Here is a 6000-nt window from a genome sequence, read left to right on the forward strand (position 1 = left end):
TTCATGGCATTTATCAAAGTAATTCTAAAATTCATGCAGTCCAATAAGAAAGCAAGATTCACTCTGGCACTTATTAAAATGTCTGACAATAATTACAAAAATTTAAACAGTGTTCCTTATGTGCTAGGCACTGTTCTGATAGTTTTATATTTACTACATTAATACGATCGGTCCTCATAAATGGGCCTGTGTTGTAAGCATGTTAATTGCTAACAAAAGTCATGTCCACCAGCTTTGAGTGAGGACTAGAGCAAGAAAGGCTGTCATACAAATGCAGGGCACCTGGTGGGTCAATCTCCATCTCAAAAGCAGCTCTTGACTCAGTGCAACCCTGGGACATCAAGGGACCACCACATTAAACTGCTGTTGTAAAATGCTACATTTGAAACTTTTCTCCTAAATTAATACCTGAGAAACAGGGTCCCATAATTTTATGAACTCCAGAGTTTCAAAAAGGTGGCAATAAACTGACTGGAGCAGTAAGGGAAAGAAAACAAATCCAGTGCAAGTGCCCCCACTCTGCCCCACTCCATTCTTAAATCCTGATGCCTGCCTCTCTGTCACTGGGCTCCTGTTTTCTTCTACACCAGGTCAGCTAACTTGGCAATTATAGGGCTTGTGCACACCTAGTTATAGCCTCTGTACATGTTTGGGGTTGGGCTGGGAGACTTGCTAGTATAGATCCTGTCAGGAAACAAGTCAGGAACTGCTATATTTTTCTCTATTTTAGTATTTTTTTTTAAATAAGAAGATGCACAAAAAGTAGAATTTCTTATTTCAAAGCTTAATGCATATGAAAAAGACATTGCAGTAATGATTCTGTATACAAGTAAGAAAAACAAAGTATTAGGAGAGAGGAGAGTGTGGGGTTATTGCAATTCCAAAATAAATAATTAACTGTACTTAGCTCTTAGTAGACACGTAATAAGTTTTTCCTATTGCTATCCAAGACATAACATCAGAGACTCCCAGGAAAGGGGAGGAAGAGAACACCTCACAGACATGCTGATGTCTGTGAAAATTTATACTAGAGTTGTAATTTTTGTTATGCTAAGGAGAAATTTTACTTACAAAGAATCCTAGAGAGACAGCACATACTGAAAAGCCCCAAATCCCACAAACACAAGAGAGTTGTCACTCAGCTTATACTCCTATTTAGATTGAAATTTCGGGTGTTCCATTACTTCAAAAAGCTGCCCTACAAAGGGCATCAAGGAACTCCCAGCATAATTTAAAATGTAGAAAGTGAAAGGAAAGAGAACCTTTTTTCACTAGTTCAGATTTTGAGTGAACTTTATTTATTTTGGTCTTAAAATGGAAATGCATCCATTTTGCTTTAAGAACTCTGAACACAGAGGCATTGAATCCTATAATGAGAGCTTATAAACCTGGAACAAATTCTACCCAAGAATTAAAGAATCAGAATCAGGATCATGCAAAACTGGTCTGAGCAGACTCACACAGACTTGCTTCCCAGCATGCCCCGTACCCTCCTCCAATGCACTCTGGGCCTTAAACCTGCTTTATCCTGACCTAATGATGGACATCCATTGCTTGACATTTCTCAGAATAATTAGAGAAAAGAAAAGGAAGCTGCATTGTAGATAAGTACAAATCAGTAAGATAAATGAATGGAGTCTCTTTCAGAATTACCTGTTCAGAGCAGTGGCCACTGATGGAATGGGGAGATAAAGATAAGCTTTCTATTTCTGGTCTTACGAAAGCATACTTAATTACAGCATTCCACAAACATTGCATGACATCCAAGCACAGCTGATTAAGAAAGGATCGGCATTGAATTAGGACAAAATCCAAGACCCAATTTCCTAAAGGGCTCATCTTAGGAAAAATCTGTGGGCTTCAGCCTGGAGAGACATTCTACAGCCAATCCAAGATAAAAAGCCAGTCATTTAGCCACTAACTACAGAGAAAAAAGCCTAGCACTTCGTTGGACTCTGAAAATTGTAGACAGTACCTCTCACACAAGGGATTTTTGCTGACGCAATTATCCTTAGTCACTAGACAGATGGTCAAATTTCCTGGGACCTCCTACAGCCTTGGAAGTAGTCTAGGAGAGAGTAAATCCATCATTTCCACAGAATGTCCTACTTCTCTGACCCTACAGGATTACTAGTATTTGTGGCCACCTCAGAGCCAGTTGAAACCTTTGGCAATAAGGCTCTACTGACATTATCAGTCTCTGTGCTTTTGGGCTTGAGGACTTCTTTTTTCTGAGAAGTAGTGGAAGAGAGGTTGCCTCATAAAACAGTCATAACTATCTGATCCATCATTTTCATCTTGAAAATGGTCCTCTCCATCACAATCCCAGACTTTAGCCTCTACTACAAAGCTGTAATCATCAAGATAGTATGGTATCAGCACAAAAACAGACACATAGGCCAATGGAATAGAATAGAGAACCCAGAATTGGACCCACAAATGTATGGCCAACTAATCTTTGACAAAGCAGGAAAGAATATCCAATGGAAAAAAGACAGTCTCTTTAACAAATGGTGCTGGGAGAACTGGACAGCAACATGCAGAAGAATGAAACTAGACCACTTTCTTACACCATACCCAAAAATAAACTCAAAATGGATGAAAGACCTAAATATGAGACAGGAAACCATTAAAACCTTAGGGAAGAAACCAGGCAACAATCCCTTTGACCTCAGCCACAGTAATTTCTTGCTCACCACATCTCCAAAGGCAAGGGAATTAAAAGCAAAAATGAACTATTGGTATATCATCAAGATGAAAATCTTCCACACCGCAAAGGAAGCAATCAACAAAATTAAAAGGCAACCAAAGGAATGGGAAAAGATATTTGCAAATGACATATTGGATAAAGGGTTAGCATCCAAAATCTATGAAGAACTTACCAAACTCAACACCCAAAAAACAAATAATCCAGTGAAGAAATGGGCAGAAGACATCAATAGACTTTTTTCCAAAGAAGACATCCAGGTGGCCAACAGACACATGAAAAGATACTCAACATCACTCATCATCAGGAAAATACAAATCAAAACTACAATGAGATATCAACTCACACCAGAGTGGCTAACATGAACAACTCAGGAAACAACAGATGCTGGTGAGGATGTGGCGAAATGGGAACCTTCTTGCACTGCTGGTGGGAATGCAAACTGGTGCAGCCACTCTGGAAAACAATGTGGAGGTTCCTCAAAAAACAAAAAATAGAACTACCCTATGACCCAGCAATAGCACTACTAGGAATTTGTCCAAAGGATACAGGAGTGCTGAGTCATAGAAGCACATGTCCCCAATGTTTATAGCAGCACTTTCAACAATAGGCAAATTATGGAGAGAGCCCAAATGTCCATCAACTGATGAATTGATAAAAAAGATGTGGTTTAAGTATACAATGGAATACTACTTAGCAGTGAGAAAAAATGAAATCCTTCCATTTGCATAACGTGGATGGAGCTGGAGGGTATTATGCTAAGTGAAATAAGTCAGTCAGAGAAGGACAGATATCATATGTTTTCACTCATATGTGAATTTGAGAAACTTAACAGGAGACCATGGGGGAAGAGAAGGGGAAAAATAGTTACAAACAGAGAGGGAGGGAGGCAAACCATAAGAGACTCTTAAAAATGGAGAACAAACTGAGGGTTGATGGGGGGGGGGACTAGTGAGAGGGGAAAATGGGTGATGGGCATTAAGGAGAGCACTTGTTGGGATGAGCACTGAGTAAGCAATGAATCACATGAATCTACCCCCAAGACCAAGAGCACATTATGTACGCTGTATGGTAGCCAACTCGATAATAAATTATATTTAAAAAAATCTTCCAATGGAAGATCCCACAGTCTACACAAAGAGAATCAAATTCCTCATTGATCATGACCCCCCACGCCCACAGAAACACACAATGACCCCATCTACATTTCCAGTTATTTCCCACTACTTCTCTGCACATACTAAAATTGGATTTTTCACTGTTCCCTAAATCATAGCTCCATTCATGGTGTTCTTTCCAGTAAAAATCCACCTTAACCAAAAAAAAAAAAAGGAAAAGAAGAAATCTGTCCTCTCATAACTAAATTTCCATCTTGTAAAACAAACAAAAAACAACAACAACAAAAAAACAAACTCCAAGAAGCTCCAGTATGGTATGAAATTGATATGTCCTATTATTAGCTACACTTGCCTCCAAAGACAAGCATCACCTTCATATGCAGGCAGTCTTTTCCTTACCCCATCTTAACTTTGCCTATTATATTACTGGATTGGGGTCTTATCTATAAGATTTAATACATGAAAAGACAAATTCACTCACAGGTGAAGTAGTTTGCCCTAAAATGGAAATATCCAATAGAATTTGAAGCCGTCTAACATAGAGGTGATAAATTGCCAATAGCCTCACATAATTGAATTATTTCACAGTAGGTTTAACTTCAAAGGGGTTAATGGCTAAAGAGCAATGTCTGGAATACCTTTACATAGACCAATGGACCAACAATAATGTCCTGACTGTAATCTAGGACTGGATTATGACAGACCTCTATATGGAAACAGATACAATTTACTAGATACTCAGTCTTTATGTTACATGTGCATATAACAATGCAAATATGCATGAAGCAACACCATCTAAAGAAAGTTATCTGGACTGCGATCCCCCCAAAACAGTTCTTTTAACATGTATGGGAACTACCATTCTCTCCATGGAAGCAGTTCACCTGGCTCTTGTCAGTCATTTATGTGTTGTGCACAACCATACCACTCTATCTTTGGCTCAGCTCCCAGGTATCCAAAACTCAGGGACTGGGGAAGTAGGAGAATTTGAAGAGTAACAGAATATTTCTCTCCTTTTTTAATGATTAAGTACCCACCTCTTCTATGTTTTCTCTTTTGTGCCTGTTCAATCTCAGCAGGCAAGTGGACATAGATCATATTGTGCTTTCTTTTTTTTTTCTTATGCAAGAGTCACATCTGTATTCACAAAGTCACAGGCAGTGGCCAAGGGGGACATGGATGCCTGGGTTTTATGCGGGTTTAATTAATTAATTCAATAATTAATTTAAATATGAAATTTGTTGCCAAATTGGTTTCTTTTTTGTTTGTTTTTTGTTTCTTGTTTTTTCTGTTTTAATATGAAATTTATTGTCAAATTGGTTTCCATACAACACCCAGTGCTCATCCCAACAGGTGCCCTCCTCAATACCCATCACCCACCCACCCCTCCCTCCCACCCCCCATCAACCCTCAGTTTGTTCTCAGTTATTAAGAGTCTCTTATGCTTTGGCTCTCTCCCTCTCTAACCTCTTTTTTTTCTTCCCCTCCCCCATGGACTTCTGTTAAGTTTCTCGGGATCCACATAAGAGTGAAAACATATGGTATCTGTCTTTCCCTGTATGCCTTATTTCACTTAGCATAACACTCTCCAGTCCCATCCACGTTGCTACAAAAGGCCATATTTCATTCTTTCTCATTGCCACGTAGTATTCCATTGTGAATATAAACCACAATTTCTTTACCATTCATCAGTTGATGGACATTAGGCTCTTTCCATAATTTGGCTATTGTTGACAGTGCTGCTATAAACATTGGGGTACGAGTGCCCTATGGATCAGCACTCCTGAATCCCTTGGGGACATTTCTAGCAGTGCTATTGCTGGGTCATAAGGTAGGTCTATTTTTAATTTTTTGAGGAACCTCCACACTGTTTTCCAGAGCAGCTGCACCCGTTTGCAAGAGGGTTCCCATTTCTCCACATCCTTGCCAACATCTATAGTCTCCTGATTTGTTCATTTTAGCCACTCTGATTGGCATGAGGTGGTATCTGAGTGTGGTTTTGATTTGTATTTCCCTGATGATGAGTGACGTTGAGCATCTTTTCATGTGCCTGTTGGCATTCTGGATGTCTTCTTTAGAGAAGTGTCTATTCATGTTTTCTGCCCATTTCTCCACTGGATTCTTTGTTTTTCGGGTGTGGAGTTTGGTGAGCTCTTTATAGATTTTGTATACTAG

The sequence above is a fragment of the Prionailurus bengalensis genome, chromosome D1, assembly GCF_016509475.1.
Source record: "Prionailurus bengalensis isolate Pbe53 chromosome D1, Fcat_Pben_1.1_paternal_pri, whole genome shotgun sequence".
NCBI classification, from domain to species: Eukaryota; Metazoa; Chordata; class Mammalia; order Carnivora; family Felidae; genus Prionailurus; species Prionailurus bengalensis.